General features: G+C 43.1%; 1 protein-coding gene across 2 annotated transcripts in view; it reads left to right on the top strand.

Moving 5' to 3' along the window:
* The window catches only part of USP39 (ubiquitin specific peptidase 39), an 882,613-nt gene that overhangs the window by 726,816 nt on the left and 131,962 nt on the right, over window positions 1-23,835 (top strand). Inside the window, exon 13 of one of the 2 annotated variants that reach the window (XR_006366329.1) lies at window positions 2,345-2,475. The exons of the other annotated variant lie outside the window; for it this stretch is intronic. The gene's annotated coding sequence lies outside the window, so the exon portion shown is untranslated. The remainder of the gene's footprint in view (window positions 1-2,344; window positions 2,476-23,835) is intronic. 2 annotated transcript variants of the gene reach the window in all.

The raw sequence follows: 23,835 nt of genomic DNA, 5'->3' as shown, positions 1-23,835 counted from the left end.
GGGACAGATAAATCTCACAGTAGATACCACTGCTCTTGAACAGACTCCACATTCGCATAAAACAAAGCTCATCCCTGGCAATATTCAAGAGAAATTTGGATCTATGGATGGGCAATAGAAAGTTTACCCCAAGACTAACCCTTGTACTACTAATGAAAAGAAGCAGCTCTGAAATGCCTTATCCTATGCATGGGAGATTATCTGTGGTATGATTCCAGTTAGTCTTATTACAGGTAATATGTAATTATCAATCAACACCAAATGGGATAGGTTAATTCAGGCATCAGAAGGGAAATTGGCCAGGTTTAAAACAGCCCTCAAGGAGAGCTAGCCTAGCACTTGCCTATGAACTATAAATGGATGTTAAGAATTATTAGAGTATAATTTAGATGAAAGGTTTATGGGTTCCATAACAGATATGCATACTGATATATGGATGGCACCATGTGGAGAGAGAGATTGGTGTGAGAAGTAGAGTACTTCAGAGCTGTGCATCTATCCCATTGTAGTTTGCTACGAAAGCAGTTATTTCTTAGTTTAAATTGTGCAAAAGGCTTTGTATGGAAGGTATAAGTAGGTTGTAACAGGCCTATTTTATTTGGTTACGTAGATGACCTTATTCCTTTTTTAAAGGGGAAAAGATGAGTTATAATGTTGTGAATTTATTACAAGAAATGCTTAAAGCTGTATATTATCAAATAAATCTGAATGCAAAGGCCGTGGTGGTTTAGTGAATAAAGTAAAAGTATGTTGTTTTAAACATAGCCTGTGGAAATTGTCTAACAATGTCAGTGTGATAGGAGAAAAAAAATAAAGAAAACTTCAAATCTCACAATTGTAGTGGCAAGTATAGAGATCTCCTGGATGTTTATCAAAATTCAGCTTATGAATGGTTAAGAAGTGAACTTAAGCCAGAAGATAAAAGGTTAATAATAGCAGCTCAAGATAGCAGACAAACATATTGGTTTGCATAGACTGTAGAATATGTGTGAGATAAAGGCAAATGTTGGTTGTGTAGTACCGAACTGGAAGTAGTTGTACATCTGAAAGGCACAACAGTGTGGCAAAAGTTGCATTTGGGAATGTGTAAACATTACAACATACAGGTGGCTGAGAAACACGGGAAACATGAACCACAAAGAAATACTTAAAAGTTCTGATCACATGAGATCATCTGATACCAATGATTAAAAAAGCAGAAGCAAGAAAACCAGATGTAGCTGCAGAAAAATAGGACTTCAGTATAATTAGTAACTGAAAGGGCTACACGTAGCAATTAATACATCGTCCATACTGAGAGTGATGGTCATGAAATAGGATATACAAGCAGAAACTAGAGCTGTATGGGATAAAGACACTCACTCAGATAATTTCAGTAGTAGTATTGGGCACAAGAGAGCTAATAAAATAATTTGCAAGCATATGTAAATATGCTACTGAAGTATGTAACTACTTATGCACTCCAGAAGGAGACAATTCTAGGTAGATTACAGGTGCTGAGAAGAGCATTCAGTTCAAGCATCAAAGGATGAAGTAATAATTTCATTAACTCTACTCATACCCTGACTCCGGAATGGGGTAGTCTGTTCCTGCCATGATGTTAGAAACCCAAAGCATCTGGAGAGTGAGGAGCCACATACTTACCTGCCTTTGTGGATTTCAGCTTCAGACCAGATGCTTCAACCAAAAGGGAAGGAAACTGCTTTTTGAATTTCATTACACAAGATGAAACGGGTAGGGTTGGATAGGATGCAAATGTTACAATGTATGCTGCACTTTATTCTTACCAAAGATTTGCTGTAATGGTAAGCCTATTTACACATAGCTGTACTAATGTGAGACTTGGTGTGACATTTTAACAAGATACAACATCTGTTTGAAATAAAACATTAATTTATTGACACCAGCTATTTTTTTATGCTAAAAATAATTCTGTTGATATAATTGCAGTGTTTATTAGCAGGCTCACTCATATCTTTTATTGCCTATAATGGTTGTATATTACTGATTTTAGATAAATTTTTGTAACGGAGACACTTAATTTTGTGACCCTCTTTGCTGGTATATTTTTGTACTGCTTTCTACTTGCTATAACTTTCTCTATTCAGTTATTGACAGTAATTTCACTAGTATATATTTCTCAATTTTCCTTTACTGCCTCATTCTTTGCATAGCTTCAGTGCACTAAAGATGTTATACCGAGTCAAGTTTATTCATAAAGCTGCTGTACAGTCGTTTTATATTCATATATTTATTTTTTAATTAATTTTACGATAATTTCAGTTTGAAGCATTTCTACATTGGTTAGACTTTCTTGCTACTGTCATTTCTTTAATGTTCTCAGGTTATGTACTAGACGTATACGTACATTGGTCCCTCGAAGGTACCAACATAGGTCCTGTTTTACTTTTGTGTGTGCATTTCAGTACACTGGAAATCTACAAGAGGAAGGAAGAGTTTTACTTGTCATGTGAGGTAATATACCTCTTGGAAAGTTCTTGTTTGTCTCAGATATTAGTCTTCACCTAATTTAACTCTGTTTTTTTTTTTTTTTTTTTTACTATTTCCTAAATTATAGATATATTTTGGTAAAAGTATAATTGTATTTCATAAAACATCTGTCTGTGTATTTTGAAAATATCTCTGAATAGTGTCCACTTTCCTAGGCTGATGAACTTAAGGCTGTTGTATGTCTCACTAGAACTAAAAGACCTGCATAGTGATAAGTACCTGTATTTTGATATATATTTTAACGACGATTGACTGTCACTCGTGCATTTGCAAAGGTTTGCTTTCTGTTATTGGGCTGTTACTCTTCATTTTGTTCTATTAGAATGTAGTTATTTGTCCATAAGTTGTCCTGCACAGGCCATGCCTGATTACTGTGTGGCATACTAGATTACTGATTTGCATCTCCCTGTGAAATTCTTGTACTGTTTTGAAATTCAGCACAGGTGGTATGATTTACTGTTACAGTGGCACTTTATGAAGACAATACTGCTGTGTATGAGGTGCTTACTATAACAGTGTTATCCAGTGTTGTCCGTTTTTCTCCGATTCAACCATTGGGTTATCGGATCCGACTTCTATGACTTTCATAAGCTTTGGATTCGTAGTTCTGACTCCTCCGCTACCCATAATTCTCGCACGTCCCCCAAAATACACCAGATCTCCTTTGCTATGTGATCCAGAAGGACATGGTCTTTGAGGGCTCTGAGTTTATAGGAGATGCGTGATTTTTGGTAGTTTTTTTTAGTTGTCCTTTTTGGCTAATTTCCTTAGCTAGCTCTCAAAATCCTCCTTGATTTAAAAAAAAAAAAAAAAAAAAAAAAGAACTTTCCTTGTTTTTCTTTATAATTCACATTATTACTATTACTATTTTTTTCTACTTTTGTACCCCCTTTTTTTAGTCCATGCTCTGGTGTCTCTTTATGTTGAATGACATCACCAGTTTCAAGAAGTGTTTAGCCTGTGGCCACAGAATCCCACTGCAAGACACTCGACTCACTCTGTCTTCTGCTTGAGAGTAGCACACCTGGATACTTACTGTGAGGCGTGTGCCTCTTTTGGTGCAAGAACTTTTCAGGACAAGTTAATCCTAAAGGGCCTACTTCCTGCAAGTGGGAGTGTCGATCTGCTCCTTCTTTTTCAGAGAATCCTTCCCTGACTAAGAGAATTGAGAAACCCAAGCTATCTAAGGAAAAAGGAGAAAGACAAACCCAAAGGAAAAAAGAAAGTAGAAATATCTAGAACGCAGTCACTGTCCCTACAGAATTCTTGGGTGTGGCACTGAAAATGCCAAAGCTTTCTGATCCAGAAATTGCTGGGATCCATTCTCTGATACCTCCTCCCCATTTCTTACTAGAGTTGGTGAGTCCTAGGCTCCACTCTGCCTTCCTGCTGGAGAGGTGTTCATCCCAGCCACCATTGGTGGCATCATCTTCAAGGTCCTTTCATTCTTCAAGGAGCCTTACAGAAGTGAATGTCGACAGGATGATGCAGTGGTTTCTTCCGATACCGATTCAACTAGGAATCTTCCTGGCACCATCCCTTCTGGTAACCTGAGTATGGGTCCACCTGCCCTTCCATTGGTTTCTCCTATTCTGGTTTGGCCTTCGGATCCAAATCCCATGGAACTTGGCCTTCCCAGCACCTAAATCAGAGCCAATAATTCTCTTGACACTGACTCAGACAGCATCCCTTACTGTCTCAACTCCCATTCTGTTTGATTGGGGTAAGTTTTGTAACAAAAACCTCTATGAGACAAGATCTGGGGGTGGGAGTGGAAGTGGGATTGACTCTGTAAAGTTTTCAGATCCTTCTCTTCCCCTCAGTGCTTTAGTACTCAATAACTTTGCTCCAGTGTCTGCCTTGGAGCTAGGGCAGGTCAGAGTGGAAGATGTCCCTCCTCTCTCTTTTTCGGCTCAGAGGAGAGCTTCTCCAACTCTGATTGCATCCTTGGCATTCAAGACATTTGAAAGATTTATCTCCAGACAGCTTCAGTGACATTCTTGAATTGATGAAAGAAAGAGGGGGTTAATTCTGTGATCCACCCTTTCCTGTGGAGTGTGTTCCTCAGGGCTGCTGGGGCTTTCTCTTCTACTTCTTGGGTGGGACCACCTGCTCATGCGCCTATAGAAGTAGTTGTGCAGCAAGTGTGGAAGGAACTTAATGTGGTGGAGTCAATGTGAAAGCTGAACAATATTTTGGTTGCTCCCAGGAATAGGATACACTGGAGCAAGGTTTCCATAGTGGATGTCATGGTTGTTGTAGCAACCACAACGAAGGAACTCTCAGAGGAGAGTACGTCTGTCTATAGGGCTTCAGACAGTTTTGGGAAATGGATGTATGGTTCAGCAACTTTTGCAATTAAAGCACTAAATAACCTTGCCCATATGACATATTTTTAGAGGGACTTGATGAAGGAGCTGACCAAGTCCCTTTCAGGTAACTTGTCAACATATATCCAGAAATCAGTGGAGTCCCAGTTGTCTGTCCTACAGTCTATGTCCAACATATCCATGCGTCTGCTGTCCAGTGCAGCTGATGGTGCTACCAGGGTAGCTGGTACTGGGATCACCATCTGCATGATTCGATGCAAATATGTGACTTTGCAGAAGGCTTCAAGATGTCCTTCATTAGTGGTACGTAATGTCTCACCCACTACATGCACAGATTCATATACATCACAGTTTGCAGGAATCACATCGGTTGGTGGTTGATTTCTCCTGGGGTTACAGACATTTATTCATTCTCCCCATTACCTGCAGTAACAATGGTAACCATGGTTCACACCTTTTGTCTGACTACAAGCTGGATGTACAGTAGAGATCCCATACATCCTTTGGCTTTGCCATTCTCCAGAACATCCTTCCTAGATATCACAAGGTGTCTTGGCAGCTTGGAAATGTGTCCCAAATGTTGAATCATTCTTAAACAGACATCATCAGATACAAAAGTTATGTACTTACCATAACCCTAGATCCATGTTGTCTTGTTTTCATCCAGTTCAGCATCCACCCCTCCCCTCCATCCCCCAACCTAAATTGTCCCGCTCAACTCCTCTTGAACAATTGGACCTGAAAAGAATCCCTTGTCCTTGGACACCCTGGTGATTGTTGTTCCTCATGTTACTGCGATCCATCTTAGTTCATCCATTTTGTAATGAAGACTCTATATACTGATTATTAGATAATTTTCTGATAAACCCGATCTGAGGTATTTTGGGGGAACAGAGGGGAGTATGGGTAGTAGAGAAGTCAGAGCCCTGGATCCAAAGCTGAGGTCTTATTGGTCAAATCTGATAACCCAAAGATTGAACCAGATGAAAACAAGACAACATGGATCTAGTGTTATGGTAAGTACATAACTTTTTTTTATTCCACAGCATGAATTTCAGCTTTGTTAAAGTGTGTATGAAGTAAGTTCTTTCTCAGTCCAAAGAGACTAGAGAACAGAAGTAAGATAGTAAAAGTAGAAAATGCGAATAATAAAATGAAATGTACGTAGTCTGCATCAGACTGAGGTGCAATAAATATGTGTGTGTGTGTGTATAGATATATATATATATATATATATATATATATATATAGTTATATATGATGTATGACAAACACTGGTTGTACTGATAAACACAGCTCAGTAAGTGCTTTTGCTCCATAATGTATAACTTACTCAAACTGAAGAGGAAAAAAAAAAAAAAGCAATTAAAACGAAATCACAGTGAAGATAACCCCCCCATCATTCAAGCCCGATGTTTCAAAAGCATGATTTTTTAATTGCCAGTTAAATTCATGTTCTAAAATGTGTTAATATCACCCCCTCTTTTTAATCATTCTAAACCAAAAAAAAAATGTATTTAATGTTTATATAATGAACTGCTTTCTTTTCTCTTTTTAATGTCTCACACTTTCTGCTAGTCTCTGTTCCTCTTTCTAAGGGGCCAGATTGTCTTCCCCACATAACTCTTTCACATGGTGCAATGGACGATACATGTGTGAGAGTACATGTCTAATTCTAAATATATAGTGCATCTGTCAAATGCACCCATGACCAAATCTTGAAAACATTCACATAAGTAGAAGAATACATGAACCTACACTGTTTACAGTTACTGCAAAGTTATGTGCCGTTGTCTTTCTGAAGATCAACTGAAACTGGAAGACTACTCTTTGCAAATTAAGATTTTGAGGTTCATAGCTTTTTTTATCTACTGCGTTACTGTGTCCCTGAATTAAGTTTTCAGAATAACCCCACTTAACATCCATTTAATAATCTTCTACCTTTTCAAAATAAAAAATATATATGTCTTTTGTGGTTAATCTGCAAGGTTTCACCAACTGACTCTTCAAAATATCTTTGTATGATAGGGATGCATACGAGAAATATCTAAGTATTTATTCCCCCAATCTGCTGCGTTATAAACCTCTAAATCAAAAAAGTTGAATCTCATACTGTCATGTCATATAGTGAATTTCAAAAATATGACAAGAAATATTGAAAAATTCAAAAACAATCCAGTAATTAAATTTCTTTAGAATTTGACATTAAAATGTCAGTAAATCTTTCATGATGTATTGCGTGCTGCAGCTGAGCAGAGGTAAAAAATGTATTAAATCCAAATGCAGCCATTAATAAATTAGCAAAAACTGATGCCACCAGGGTACCCACTGCAAATCCACTGAATTGTTATGTTTATTTTTTGAAAAAAAGTATTTTCTAAAAATTATGTAAAAGCTGACTAAGTATATAGAGCCTGGAGCTTGCATTTTTGCCAAAAATTGTTTAAATAAAGTGAATTCCCTTCATGGTAGGGAATGGAAGTATATTGCAATTCAATATCGAAATATATTGAAAGTGTGCGTTGGATTAACAAAATCAAAAGCATCCTTTAAAATATGTGGGATACTGTTAACTGGTTTAAAAATAAACAATATTCATCGTGTTTCACTGTTGCAGTCATGACTGTAGGGTTCTCCCCTGCCGGCAGGCAGTCCTCGGTCGGCCAGAATCCCAAAGTCTGGGTCCGGCGTCGGCTGCTCAGCCATGCTCCCTGACGTCAGAGCGCCAGGAGTACAAAGCTGACAGCCGACGCCATGTCCTCCAGTCTTTCTTGCCGTGCGGTGATAGCAGTTCGCATTTGCCGGTCGGCTAACTCCTGACAATTTTTTCTAAACGTACTTCAGTCCGAAGACTTTCTTCTCCTACTCAAAGCTAAGTACCCCGTTGGGGAAACTTTTTTCTTGCTCCAGTCCGATGTCAGAAAAAGTTAATAATTGTATTTCATGTGGGAATCAAATACCTCATAAGGATTTTCATTCTTACTGTATTCCTTGCTTAGGCCCTGACCACGACGTAGCTAGTTGTCGGTTTTGTGCTAGATTCAATCAACGTACGATTAAACGAAGGTACGATTTTGCATTTCATTACTTCGATAGGCATTTTAATTACAAAATGTCGTCGGATTCGGTTCCGGCTACTGGAGTTCACAAACGATGCAAGGATAAAGACAGGCCTCCCAGGTCCAAATCGGACAATATTGTACAAGCAGAGCCAGCTTCAGGTACGGCCATCGGCAGTGAGGCGCTTTTGTAGCCCCTGTCGTCGGCCATTTTGGAACCGATGGCCGAAACAGACTCCCACGAGAAGCCAACTAGGCCTTTGAATATTTCTGTTGCAGGACCTTCGGACAATGCTTCTTCGGATGGGTCCGGAGCCGCTGTGCAGGTACCGGCTTCCGAAGGGGTTTTCAGGCCTACTCAGCTTCTAATAAAGGCAAAGCCAAAGACAAAGGCAAAGACTCCTTCCAAATCAAAGACTACAGCCCAGGCCTCTTCTGATCCAGCACCCAAGTCTCAGAAACAGTTACTTAAGATGGCGGAGGACTTACTTACTATGATTAGGGGTTCACATCCCCCTCCAGATAAAAGGCCAAGGCAGGAAGTGTATTATGACTCCTCTGATCAGGCTTCTGTTTCTTCAGTTTCTTCTTCTGACCAGGAATATTCTTTCCCTCCTTATGAGGATTCTGATGCTGAGGAATCCATTCCTTCAGCTTCTCCCCCTGAGGATTTTTCTTTTGGGGAAACTTTACATGAAATGAGGGAACATTTTCACTGGGAAGGACAGGAGTACTCGGAATCTAAGAAAAGACTTGGGGATTTTCTTCTTCTTCCCCAACATAGACCCCTGGCTGTCCCTCCTATTTTGGATATTGTGGATGATGCTTTTTCGGAGGCTAACTTAACTCCGGACTCTTTTCCTCCAGCTCCTGTTAAGCCTGATAGATATTATAGGGTTCCTGATTCCCACCAGTTTTTATACAAGAATCCTACTGCTGATCCTGAAACCATTTCTCAGGGTCCTAAGGGGGTTAAGGCCGCTACTGCTAAAAACCCCATTCCCACTGAGAAGGGTTCCAGATCTTTAGAAAGATGGGGCAAAAAAGTGTACACTTTTGCTACTTTATCTATTAGGGCTTTAAACTGTCAATTTCATATGCTGAAATACCAGCAATTTCTTATGTCTGTTTTGAAACAAAACCTTACTTCCATTTCTGCCTGTGCAGATAAGGAATTACATGACTTAATGCATTCCACTGAACAAGTTGGGAAGCATGGTTTACACTGTGGATTTGATGCCTTGGAGGCTTCTTGTAGGGCTGCTGCCTCTGGTACAGTCATTAGAAGGCATGCTTGGTTAAAGGAACAAAACTTGCCAGATCAAATAAAAGCTAAGTTATTGGATGCTCCTGTTGAGCATAATGTTTTGTTTGGACCTAAGGCTGAAGAGGGGATAAAGAAGATGGAGGACAAGGCAAAATCCATGCAAATGGTTAAAGATTTCTTTCAAGTACAGCCACCCAGATTTAGTAGGAATTGGCCTACAAAAAATTGGTCCTTTCCCAATTCAGACAGGCCTCAGAGGGGTAGATACAGACGCTCCCGAGGAAGGCCTCAAATGCAAGCCTCTTATAGACCAAGACAGTTGACTGCTTCCACCCCTAGGGGAGGAGAGGACAGGTCACAAGCTCATAGAAAACAGGCTCAATGACTCCCTCTGTTGGGCTGCAGGAACTTCTTGCCTGGAAGCCCCTCTCGGAGGAAAACTTTCTCTTTTTCACCTAAATTGGACTCTTATAACCCAAGACAAGTGGGTTCTGGATGTGGTTTCAAGAGGTTACAAATTCCATTTTCATACCCTACCAAGACCAAGCGGATGGCCGGATCTTCCAAAACATCAATGGTTAGAGGCCTTAAACCAGGTGGAGGCTCTCTTGGCTATGAAAGCCATAGAACTGGTTCCACTTTCAGAGATGGGACAAGGTTTTTACTCAAGGCTCTTTCTAGTCACCAGAAAGCAAAATTCATGGAGACCCATTCTGGATCTGTCAGTCTTGAACACTTTTCTCGAGATACCAAAATTCAAGATGCTTACTCTTCAGCAGCTACTTCCACTGCTGACCAAAAATGCATGGATGGTAACTTTGGATTTAAAGGAGGCATATTTACACATTCCCATCAGGCAGGAATGCAGAAAATACCTCGGGTTCAAGGCCAGAACTAGGCACTATCAATTCTCTGCACTGCCCTTTGGATTGTCTACTGCACCCAGGGTCTTCACCAAATGCCTGGCTCCAGTAGTAGCTTATTGCAGACTCAAGGGAATTCAAATTTACCCTTATCTGGACGATTGTCTAATTCAGGCAGACAGCAAGGATGTCTTACTCCAGCATCTAGAATTTGTTCAGAATCTTCTCAAGTTCCTGGGATTCACTGTAAACATAAAAAAGTCAAATTTGACACCCTCACAACAGATAACTTTTCTGGGTGCTCTTCTAAACACAACAACCCAGATGGCATTTCTGACATCCGAAAAACAATTACAGCTGGCTTCAACTTTCAAAACCTTGGCAACTTTAACTCAGCTATCTGCAATGAAATTCCTGCAGGCTTTGGGTTACATGGCCTCCTGCATCCTTCTCGTACCATATGCAAGACTACATATGAGGAAAATATAGTGGTACCAAAAAAGTGTATGGTCTCAGCATTGCCACAGTTTAGACATACAGATCACCGTCCTGCCTTGTCTTCAAAAGGAATTCCTTTGGAGGTCCAAGGCATGTACTCTAAACATAGGAAAACCCTTCAGTCTGCCTCCAGCCACTCAGATACTAACCACGGACGCTTCAGATTATGCATAGGGAGCCCATTTATTTTCAGGGCAACTGTGTCTGCAGGGCCTTTGGACAAAGGATCAGAAGCACCTGCGTATCAATTTAAAGGAAATGTTAGCCGTTCAGAAAGCTCTATTGGCCTTCAGGAATCTTCTACAACCAGGACAACTACTGATACGAACAGACAACACCACAGTTATGTGGTACATAAACAAGCAAGGGGGATCTCATTCCGATCCCCTTTGCAGACTAGCCATGAATCTATGGAACACAGCTCTAGCTTGCAAACTGGGCCTTCAAGCTCAGTTTCTACCAGGGAAGCAAAACTTTCTGGCAGAAAGTATGAGCAGAAACCTGTCGGATCCACACGAATGGATGCTGGACACCGAAATATTCAGGATGATTACAGCAGTCTGGGGATGTCCTCACATAGACCTCTTTGCATCCCATCTCAATCATCAACTACAGATTTTTTGCACCAGGACATTCCACGAACTAGCTTAGAAAGTGGATGCACTATCATTCAGTTGGGGAAACCTCTCGGGGGTATGCCTTCCCGCCTCTACTTCTTCTTCCACGGGTGTTATTAAAGATCAAACGGGACAAGCCCAAGATGGTAATTTTGCTGGCCCCAAATTGGCCTCGACAGTTTTGGTACCCAACACTGAAAAACCTTTGTCTGGAGCCCCCTTGGGTATTACCACAGACTCCGAACCTTCTGTCCCAGCACCAGGGTCAGGTTCTGCACTCCCATGTCAAAACTCTCAGCCTGGCAGCCTGGTTAATCCAGGGTCTTTGATTCATTCTCTCCTACCCAAGCAGGTTATGGATGTCATTTTAGAAGCCAGACGTCCTAGCACTAGAAAATCTTATGCAGGAAAATGGAAAAGATTTTGCTCCTGGATGCAGGCTCAGGATTCAGATCCTCTTATTCCTAACATTCCTCTGATTTTACTTTACCTGACAGACCTCTTACATAAGGGTCTCTCTTTCTCCTCCATAAAGATCCATGCTTCTGCTATTTCTGCTCATTATAATACAGACCCTCCTATCTTTTCCCATCAGCTCATGAGACAGTTTCTCAGAGGAGCTAAGAACTTAAGGCCTCCTAGATCTCCTCCCATTCCTGCTTGGGATCTCAACTATGTTTTGGAAAAACTCACCTTACCTCCTTTTGAGCCTGATGCCACTTCTGACATCAAGTTTTTATCCTGGAAGACAGCCATCCTGTTAGCTCTGACCTCTGCCAGGAGAGTTTCGGAGTTGCAAGCTCTCATGGCTGTGGAACCTTATATTATTTTTCATCAAGACAGGGTGTCTTTAAGGACTAATCCTACTTTCATGCCTAAGGTGGTTTCCAAAGTGGCTTTAAATGAAACTATTCACTTGCCAACTTTTTTCCCCAGTCCTCAAAATAAGGGGGAAAGGATCTTGCATTCCTTGGATGTACACAGACAACTATGTTTTTACCTGGACAGAACCAAGGACATCAGGAAATCAGAGCAATTGTTTGTTTCTTATGCTTCAAGTTCCCAAGGTAAAGCCATTTCAAATCAGACCATTTCTAAATGGATTGCTCATGGAATCAGATTTTGCTATTCACACCATGGAAAGCAAATCCCAGGGAGTATAAGGACTCACTCTACCAGAGCTGCTGCCACTTCAGCTGCCTTCCTCAGGGGAGTTCCTACCAAAGACATTTTGGAAGCTGCAACTTGGAGTTCAGTGCATACTTTTTCCAAGCACTACAATCTACCTCTCTACTCTAAGTCTAGGGCAGGCTTTGCTTCTGCTGTCTTGCAGGGCCTTTTAGCCGCCTCTACTTTATGACCACCTCCCTTTATTCTGCTTTGGGATTCAACCCTACAGTCATGACTGCAACAGTGAAACACGATGAACATAGTACAGTTGTGTACACTTACCATAAATGTAGATGTTCGAGTGTCTTCACTGTTGCAGTCTGCTACCCTCCCTCCTGTCCCTCTTATTTTTCTTTTGTGTGGTTCCCTTCTTCACCCTTCTTTTGAGGTGTATTTGCAAAGGGTATGGGATCTTACTCATTTTGGAACACCTGACATCTGGGGCAAGAAAAACTGGAGAACATGGCGTCGGCTGTCAGCTTTGTACTCCTGGCGCTCTGACGTCAGGGAGCATGGTTGAGCAGCCGACGCCGGACCCAGACTTTGGGATTCTGGCCGACCGAGGACTGCCTGCCGGCAGGGGAGAACCCTACAGTCATGACTGCAACAGTGAAGACACTCGAACATCTACATTTTATGGTAAGTGTACACAACTGTACTTCCTGCAGCATCAAGGGATTTGGTCTTCAAACCTTTGGCAGTGATAAGCCAAAGGGGGATCAACCAAAGACTTATGGATTTTAAGAATATCAAAAATGATGGGTAAACATGGAGTTTCAACTGTCAGAATAGGCATGTAATCTCCAGAAATACTTTCTTCTAAAAGCAAATCTTTCAAAGGGACACCAATGCTCCTGTAACATTTAGTTATGATCTGTCCTCTTTTGTACAACTTTTATCACCAGGTATATGTTGCTGCATTCTTAATTTCTAGCAGTGTGAAGCCATTTAAATCAAGGAACAAACTTTTATCAGCCAGCATAATATTTTATTTGCAATTAATTCCTTCAGTGCCCTCTTTTCAACTGTAGAATGATTATTAAAATAACTTTTTCCAGTTTTTATTTAAAAAAAAAAAATCTAATCTGATTCATACAAATTTTGAAAAATAGCATACTAAGAGGAACTTTCCCTAACTCACTGTGATGCCAAATTCCAAAGGTGCAGCACTAAGCAAATAATTTAACACCAGCAGTTCTGAGCCACATCCCAGGAACTACCAGCAGCCTCATGTTGACAGAGAAAAAGTCTTGTGGAAGAAGTCAGTCCCAGTACTCTGATTTTAAAGGTTATATGAAGCCAGTACAGTATCCATAGAGCAGGAATCCTATGATGGTAGCAATATGTATCCGTAAATACCTGTCCTTTATAGTTTTGTACAATTTGTGATCAGTTAATCTGGGTGCTGGGAAGCCTGTGAATAAGGCACCAAGGCATGAATGACAAAAGAGAGAAAGATCCACAGGAGGACTTCCTTTTGAAAATCAAGACCCCATCTTTTAAGCTCTGGCACTTCAGCTAATAAACTGTGAATCAGAATAAGAAACAACAAATTCCAAAAGTTGCTGTTACACCTATAAACTTAATGAATTTTGATCAGGTTGTCATTCCCCCGCAGCCCTCACACCCCTGCTTATTCTAAGATCTCTGTACCTCACAGTGAGGGGAGGGAAATACTATTGAGGCACATCAGTCTCTGACTAAATATATGATGTTCTTCATTGAATTACTGTTGCAGTATACGGGATGTAATCCTGACAGGACTTGGGCATCTAGACAGTTTACAAATCTCCGAGCTCTTTCCTTATGCACCATACATCCACACTTAACGGAAGAGATGTCCTTCTATTCTCATGTTGCAGTATTCATAACACTAGGGAGGTTCTGCCTGTAGCACTGGACATTCAGCCAGTATACCAAAGTCTCAGGAGCAGGGGTACATGCTACGATGTTCTTCATGTTTCACTGTTGCAGTCATCACACTTGGGTTATCCTGCCAGGGGTAGCCCTTAGTCAGCCCGAATACCAGAGGCTTAGTATTTCTGCATCAGTTCCTGTCGCTCCAGGACTGAAGTCAGGTTGTCAGTGGTATAAAAACAGGCAGCCGACACCATTACATCAGTCTTTCTTGAAGAGGAGCCTGAAGCAGAAGCAGTTCCCACAAGTGCTGGTCGGCCACTACCTGAGTTTTCATTTCTGAAACTGAAGTTGAAGTCTTACCTCGTTGAGGATCCTTTTTTCTTGCTCTAACCGATATCAGAAAAAGTTAACAATTGTCTTGCCTGTGGAAAGCAAATACCACACCAAAATTTCCATTCTTACTGCATCACCTGTTTAGGCCCAGACCACGACGTCCCTTGCTGTCAGTTTTGTGCTTTGTTCAACACCAGAACTATATGGCTTCGGTAAGCCATCCGACTACTGAAAAAACGTAAGGATAAAGACAGACCGCACAGGTCCAGAACTGCCGACGACACTTCCATTAAGCTAGTTGCCAGGTTGCCGGTACTCAGTGAGGCGCTTTCACAGCCCCTGATGCCCGCTTCCATGGATTCGCAGGCTGCTACCAAGACCCGTTCGGAGTCCGGTATGCCACAAGATTCTTCTTTGACTACGGAACCTGCAGATGTCTCTACCTTGGATGGGTCCGGAGCCGCTGTGCAGGCACCGGCTTCCAAGGAAGTTCTTTGCACTACCGATATTCAACACAAACCGACGACTTCTTTCTCATCTTCAGTTCTTTCTAAAAACTACCGAGTTTCTAAGGCCCAGGGTACAAGCTAAGCCTAAAAAGCCGACAACCCAAGCTCTAGTACCTGCTTCCATGCCTAAATCTCAAATGCTTAAAATGGCAGAAGACGTTATCATGCTGATTAAGGGAAGTCGGCCTGCCCTTGCTAAAAAAAAAAAAAAAAAAGAGACTCACTGACGGAACCCACACTGTCAAAGTAGCAGACTCCAAATCCAACTTCAGACCAGTGACAAGTGGAGTACCACAGGGTTCAGTCCTGGGTCCTCTCCTATTTGTTATCTACTTCTCTGAAGTACAGGCTAACACAGAAGGTCTTTGGCTAACGAAGTTCGCAGATGACTGCAAACTAGGAGCCATAATCGAAACTCCTAACGATGTGGACATCCTACAACAGGGCCTCACTGAGACAAATGCCTGGTGTCAAAGCCATGGCCTCAAGCTCAATGCCAAAAAGTGCATTGTCATCCCCTTTGGTAAAAACTCTGTACCCATGAACTGCAACATAGGCGGTAGTATACTTAACACTGAAAGTGTGATAAGAGACTTTGGGACACAGGTGGACAGTAGTCTCTCCTTTAATAATCACATTGCCACAGTAGTCCGGAAATCCTTCTACGTGGCACACCTCACCACAAAAGGTTTCTCATCCAGAAAAAAAGAGGTCATTGTTCCCCTCTACTCATCACTCATTAGACCCATTATAGAGTACAATGCCCCTTTTGGTATGTACCTCACAAGACATCTACAACAACTGGAAAGGCCGCAGAAATACCCCACAAAGAGGATTACCGGCCTCAAACAGATGCCCTATGCAGACCGTCTCAAACAACTCCAGCTTTACTGCGTCGCATATCGCCTACTCGGAGGTGATCACTGCCTAACATACAAAGCTATGTCAAACCCAGAGCTGTTGGACATGCTCCACTTAAAGAAATCCCAGTCCCTCCGAGCTACACCCTCTAAGGACCTAAACCTTGTCACCGCAATAAACAGAACATGCCGGAGGGATAGATTCCTGTCCCAGAGACTTCCAATACTCTGGAATAAACTACCTATCTATATCAAACAAAGCTCCTCATTAGCACTCTTCAAGAAAAATCTTGATGATTGGATGGGAAATAGGAAATTCACCCCGGGGATCACCTCTGTGGCTCTGCTCGACAGTGGCACAGGAAAATAATTTTCTTGGATGGCAAAAGCCAGGGTACCTTTTTGGCTGGACTTGTATAGGCCCCAGGGCCGATAGCCTAGTACTTGCCTATGAACCTATGAACTTTTCCCCAGCAGCTTTATCCGACCAAGAGTCCGAAGAATCTGAGGTTTCTTATTATGAAGACATGCCCTTATCTGCATATGAGGATTCAGATGCAGAGGAATCCATTCCTTCTGCCTCTTCTCCAGAGGATTTTTCTTTTGGAGAAACCTTACGTACTTTGAGAGCATTTCCATTGGGAATACCAGGATTATCCTCAGTACAAAAAGAGACTCAGGAAATTTTTAGATTTACCACAGCATAGACCCTTAGCTATTCCTCCAATACTGGATGTTGTTATGGAATCCAGTCTAACTCTTGATACTCTACCTCCTGCTCCCAGGAAACATGACAGGTATTACAGAGTCCCTGACTCACACAAATTTCTTTTCAAAAATCTCACTGCTGACCCAGAGGTCATCTCCCAAGGACCTAAAGGAATAAAAGCAACCACAGCTAAGAATCCCACCCCTTTGGACAGGGATTTCCGAGCTTTAGACAGATGGGGTAAAAAAGTATACACCTCTGAAACTCTTGCCATTAGAGCATTAAATTGTTGGTTCCACATGCTGAAATACCAACATACAATGGAATTAAACAAAAATTATCTACCTTCCCAGACTGCAGAAAATAAAGAATTACAGGAACGTATGCATTCTGCAAGCCAAGTTTCTAAGCATACCCTGCAATGTGGTTTTGACGCCCTAGAAGCATCCTACAGGGCATTGGTCACAGGTTCTGTCATTAGATGGCATGCTTGGCTTAAGGAACAGACCTTGCCAGATTATGTCAAATCAAAACTATTGGACGCACCACTGAACAAAGACGATCTGGCACCAAAGCAGAGGAAGTTTTAAAAAAGATGGAAGAAAAAGCCAAGCCTATGCAGACCGTTAAAGACTTTTCAGATTCAGTAGGCATTACCCTTCAAATCATTGGTCCTTTCCAGCCTCCTCAAGGCCGCCTCAGACTAGACCTAGGGGAAGCATACCCCCCCCCCCCCCCCAGACAGCAGTCCCAGGGAATGCAGAGGTCTAAGCAATGGAGTACCTCCACTTCTAAAACAGGGAGTGCTAAGCCACCTCCTTATGGAAAGAATTCACAATGACTTTTCCAATCCACCTCTTACCTCTGCCCACCTGCTTGTACCCCTAGGAGGAAAACTTGCCTCCCATGCAGAAAACTGGGCCTCTATCACCAACGATCATTGGGTCCTCAACACAGTGTCCCAGGGGTACACATTTTATTTCCACACACTGCCAACCCCAAAAGGGTTCCCAGATTTTCCTCCAAACCAGTGGGCAGAGGCACAAAACCAAGCTCATTCCCTGCTCTGTATGAGGGCAATTCATCCTTTTCCTGCAGACCAGATAGGCCAAGGTTTCTATTCCAGACTTTTCCTGGTACCCAGAAAAGAGGGCACATAGCGCCCAATCTTAGATCAATCCATTCTAAACACCTTCCTGGTGGTACCAAAATTCAAAATGCTCACCCTCCATAAGCTTCTTCCTATGCTGTCCAAAGATGCCTGGTTAGCCACCCTAGACCTAAAAGAGGCCTATCTGCACATCCCAGTCAGAGACTTTTGCAGGAAATATCTACATTTCAGGGCAGGATCTATGCATTATCAGTTCTCTGCACTTCCCTTTGGCTTATCCACTGCTCCCAGAGTTTTCACAAAATGCCTGGCTCCAGCCATTGCTTTTTGCAGACAAAGAAATATTAAAATTTACCCCTACTTGGATAACTGCCCAATTCAGGCAGACAGTCAGGAAGAGCTGTTGCAGCACCTGACATTTGTAAAAGACCTACTGAACTCACTGGGGTACACTATAAACAAAAAGAAATCCAAACTAGTCCCCAGTCAGAAAATTGTATTCCTGGGAGCAAGCCTGGACACAGTATCCCAGATGGCATTCCTTACTCCAGAAAAACAAGCCTATCTGACAGGCTACTTCTCTCAACTGGCCACCAGAACCCAGTTATCTGCAAGGAAAATCCTGCAAGCTCTAGGGTTCATGGCCTCCTGCATTCTATTAATTCCATATGCCAGGCTGCATATGAGCAAACTTCAGTGGTACTTAAAGAGCCTTTGTTGTCAACATTCTCAGGATCTGGAAAGTATTATACCTATGATACCTTGTCTAAGGAAAGATTTCTTTGGTGGGCAGCAGCATGCAACCACAAGGGGCTTCCCTTTTCACAACCCCATGCTGCCCAGACCCTAACCACAGATGCATCAGACTATGCCTGGGGTGCACACCTGGACAGCAGGTGCATTCAGGGCCACTGGAGCCCAATTCAAATTCATCTGCACATCAACCAAAAAGAGATGCTAGCTGTTCAGCATGATTTTCAGACCCCTACTCTCTCCAGGGCCTCTACTAATCAAAATGGACAGCACCACAGTGATGTAGTACATCAACAAGCAGGGGAGAACCCACTCTTACCCAGTCTGCAGGCTAGCCATGACCCTTTGGAACATGGCCTCAGCCATGCATATTCACCTGCTAGCACAATTCCTGCCAGGCAACCAAAACTCTCTGGCAGAAAATTTAAGCAGAAATCTCCTAGACCCACACGAGTGGCAATTAAATCACAACACCTTCAGCCTCGTAACCCAGAAATGGGGTACCCTGAAGATGGACTTTCTTTGCCTCCCACAACAACCACCAGCTCGGCAAATTCTGCACCAGGGAACCTCACAGCAAAGCCTGGAAAGTGGATGCTCTATCCTTCTAATGGGTAAACCTCTCGGTCTATGCATTTCCACCTCTACCTCTTCTTACAAGGGTATTACTCAAAATAAGGGAGGAAAGACCAAGGGCAATCCTGATTGCCCCAGACTGGCCACGCCAACACTGGTACCCACTACTACGCAGTCTGTCACCATTGCCTCCATGGCACCTCCCTCAGATTCCAACTCTCCTGACTCAGCAGGAGGGAGAGTTCTTGATCCACAATTGCAAACCCTGAACCTGGCAGCCTGGCTTATTCTTTGACCTCTCCTCCAGTGGCCAGCCTAAGCAAGCAGGTCGTGGGCATTATACGCGAAGCCAGATGATCCAGCACTAGAAAATCCTATGCTGACAAATGGAAAAGGTATTGTTCATGGATCCAGGCTAAAGGAGCTGAACCAGCACAGCCCTCCTTACCTCTCATCCTGGATTACCTAGTAGACCTACTTCACAGAGGCCTATCCTTCTCTTCCATTGAAATCCATGCCTCTGCCATCTCTGCTCATTACAGCACAGAGACACCTCTCTCTTCACACCCACTCATCAAGCAGTTCCTTAGAGGGGCTAACAACTTAATGCCACCCAGAATAGCCCCTGCCCCTGCTTGGGTCCTTAACTTTGTGCTGGAAAAGCTCACACTAACCCCCCCCCCCCTTTGAGCCTGCAGCTTCAGCAGAGTTAAAATTTCTCTCTTGGAAAACAGCCTTGCTTCTGGCCATCACTTCAGCCAGAAGAGTGTCTGAGCTACAAGCACTCATGGCTGTGGAACCCTTCATCATTTTTCATGCTGACAGGGTCTCAATCAGGACTAACCCTACTTTCATGCCTAAAGTGGTGTCTAGTGTGGCTCTCAACCACTCTATTCATTTGCCCACCTTTTTCCCTAAACCTCAAAATAAGGGGGAAAGGATCCTGCACTCTTTAGATGTGCACAGACAGCTCAGATTCTACCTGGATAGGACTAAGCCATTTAGGAAATCTGACCAGTTTACTAGTCAGTAGGGCAAGGCCATATCAAAACAAACCATTTCCAAATGGATAGCACACTGTATCTATTTATTTTATAAACACCATGGGAAACCACTCCCCACAGGGGGTCAGAACACATTCCACTAGGGCAACTTCCACCTCTGCAGCCTTTCTCAGAGGGGTCCCTACCAGGTGCATCCTGGAAGCTGCAACATGGAGATCTGTTCATACCTTCACCAAGCATTACCACCTGCCTATCTTTTCCAAATCCAGGGCAGGCTTTGCATCCGCAGACCTGCAGGGCATACTAGTCAGCCCAACTCTTCTTGACTGCCTCCACCCGTTCTTCAGCTTTGGGAATCAACCCAAGTGTGATGACTGCAACAGTGAAACATGAAGAACATAGTACAGTTGTGTATGTAGATGTTTGAGTGTATTCACTATTGCAGTCCTGGTTTCCCACCTTCCATCCCTCTTGTCTCTCTCTCTCTCTCTCTCTTTCTCTCTTCCTCACTCTTTACAGGGCTATTTGGTATTTACTTTCTACTGGTGGTGTTATTGCACCATAACCTAGCTCACTATTTGTGGGCTACTGATATTTGGGGCAAGAAAAACTGATGTTATGGTGTTGGCTGCCTGTTTTTATACCACTGACGACCTGACGTCAGTCCTGGAGCTACAGCAACTGATGCAAAAATACTAAGCCTCTGGTATTCGGGCCGTCTGAGGGCTACCCCTGGTAGGATAACCCAAGTGTGATGACTGTAACAGTCAATACACTCGAACATCTACATTTATGGTAAAGTATACACAACTGTACTTTGCTTGTCAAGGCCATAAACTGACATTTGCTGTAAAAGTGATGTCTACACGTACCCCCTTCAGAACTTCTGTGCCTCAGTGATCTACAGACTTCTGATCGCCAGCTCCGGGAATCAGTTCTTTCATTGTTTCGGCCATCTGATACATCTGATGGGTTTTTATTACCTTCTTTTGCTTTTCAAATGTGCATGTCAGCTAGGAAGGGGAAGTGTGCTTGTGGAAGACAAATTCCACATAAGGACACACACAATAAGTGCTTATTCTGCTTATGTGAAGACCACAGCAATACGTCTTGCGATATCTGCAAGTAGTTTGTACTAAAACGCTTCGCAGCTGTCTGGCTGTATTAAAGCTTTATTTAGAAAATCAGAGGCTCTGGTATCTAGCACTAGGCATGAAGAATGAGGTAGATGCCTCTGACAAGCCGCTTCGGAAGTAGGCCAAGAAAGGTAGGTCAGATGCCCATGCTGCTTTGCAGGAGTCCAGTGAGGCTGTCTAGGCAAATATTAGCCCAAGGTCTCATCGGTCACCTGTTTCACAGCTAGAGCAGGGAACCTTGGTGGAAGCCAGTTCAGCAGAAACGCAGAGTACGTCCGTTGAGATAGATCAGCCATCATCGGTCCCTGATGACAAAGGGGAACCACGGCTCGGGAGGTCGGTGGGGCCTACTCTACTCCCCTCCATCCTCTCAGGCGTCAACCTCTTAAGTCAGCACATCACTCTACTCCTCTGAAGAGGAGGAAACAGAAATTGAAACATAGGGAGCACAAATAAGCTGAACCAGCTCATGGATGGGAAGTTTTTTGCCAGAATCATTTCATGGCCTTCCAAGCCTTCCAGTCCCAGGTACCTCTTCCAGTCCCTACTCCTGCACAGGCCTTAGAGGATTCTGAAGAGGAACTCTTTTCCTCTGATGAATGTTACCTATTGCTCCCAGATAGAATCCCCCAAGGATTTCATTATCCCTGAAGAGGAGGATTCCATTAGGCCTGGGTGTCCAGGAGAGGAATTCTCCTTTGGGGATACAATTTCCCTGATGAGAGAACACTTTAAATGGTAGGCCTCAGATGTCTCTGAAACCAAAGAGATGCTTTGAATTATTGCAGATAGGCCAGCCTTCTCCATCTGCAGTCCCTCCCCTGCTCCCAGCCTTTCACAATGCTTTTCTGGCAGCATCCAAGACCTCTGACTCTCACCCCCAGCCTCAAACTGTCCAGATACATTCTGTAAGGTTCCTCAGGGTACATAGTTCCTATTTAAGAACCCCCTTGCAGACCCTGCTGTCATTGTAGTGTCAGCAGATAAGTCATCCAGACAGCAAATTTATGGATAGATTAGGGAAGAAGGTATATACTTTTTCTACACTAGCCATCAGAGTCCTAAACTATCAAACTCACATGGCTAGGTTTGTTTTGGATACCCTATCTATAGCCTCTGCACTCATTCCAGATGTACCAGTCTTTCCAGCTAAGTCACAACTCTCTGCCCTGCTCTCTATCGCATCTCAGGTGACCAGGCATTCCATAAAGTACAGTTATGATGCAGTAGAGTCATCCTCCAAATCTGCAGCTTTAGATTCTGTCCTGAGAAGATATTCTTGGGTGAGACTACAGCCCATACCTGTGTATGTCCCGACCAAATTGCTAGATGCACCTCTTGATAATAAGGCTCTTTTCGGTGCAGCTTCCACAGAGCTGTTTAAATTCCTACAGGATAACAGCAAGGAGCTGCAAAATCTTAAACATTTGCTAGTCTCTCCTATTCCTAGATATCATAGGAACTGCCCTCAAAGGACCTCCTTTGTTAGGAGGCAATCATATTATTCCAACACCCAACAGGGCAAGGGACGGAGGCAACCTAGGAGACATTCCACTCCTAAACAAACTTCTGCCTCCCCTCCAATTCCCTTTCGGAGGCAGCCTAACCAGGACAGAGCTCCTCCACTGACTCAAACCCATTACCCAACTCCACTCCCTTATCCCTCCACCTCACCCTTTCCCTACTCTCCTGGTGGAAATTAACTTTCGAGGCTTGTGTCTTTGCCATCATGTAGAAAGACTACTTTGACTGACTTGGTGGACACTTCCTCCCTTTCAGGGGATACCCCAGCCACCCACAAATCAGCTTCATCTCTTCCCCCCAATTGTAGAACTGCTTCAGGCTCAAGGCACCATAGAAAGAGTACCTCCAGAACAGACAATGAGGGATTTTACTCCAGGATGTTTTTGGTTCCAAGGAAAGATGGCCCTTGGAGGCCAATCCTGGATTTGTCTGTACTCAATCTTTTCCTCAAGGTGCCTACCTTCAAAATGCTCACCTTGCATCACCTCCTACCCCTCATTCCTTACCAAGCCTTCATGGTATCCCTGGATCTGAAAGATGCTTACCTCCATATCCCTATTTACCGCAGCTACAGGATGTTTCTATGCTTTTCAATGGGTTCCTTGCATTTTCAGTTTTCTTCATTGTCATTTGGGCTTTCCAAAGCCACCAGAGTATTCACAAAGTGTCTAGCCCCACTCATTGCCCACTGCAGAGTGCAGGGCATTCAAATATATCTATACTTAGACAACCTCTTGATACTTCACCAGGATTGCCGTACCCTCCACCACCACCTAGGCATGGTGTCCTGTCCCTGGCAAGTCTAGGGTTCACTGTGAACCAGGAAAAATCTCACCTGATGCCCACCCAACACCTGGTTTTCTTGGGATGCAACCTTAACAGCCAGAGAAGGCCACATGGCATCCCTGATACCCACGCTCCCCTTAGCAAGGCTGCATATGAGAAAATTTCATTGGGTACTGAGGAGTCTGTGGAAACATTCTCATCCCCTGGGTACTCCGCTTCCTCTCCTCACATGCTTGAAAAAAAGAGGTGCAATTGTGGATTACAGCCATATGCCCTAACCAAGGTTTATCTTTGCAGATTCCCAAACCCTCACAACAAATCTTCAGAGATGCCTCAGACCTGGGTTAGGGAGCAGTTCT

The sequence above is a fragment of the Protopterus annectens genome, chromosome 9.part0 (assembly GCF_019279795.1).
Source record: "Protopterus annectens isolate FY-2018-M chromosome 9.part0, PAN1.0, whole genome shotgun sequence".
Classification (NCBI taxonomy): domain Eukaryota; kingdom Metazoa; phylum Chordata; order Ceratodontiformes; family Protopteridae; genus Protopterus; species Protopterus annectens.
This window is presented reverse-complemented; position numbering and strand designations above follow the sequence as displayed.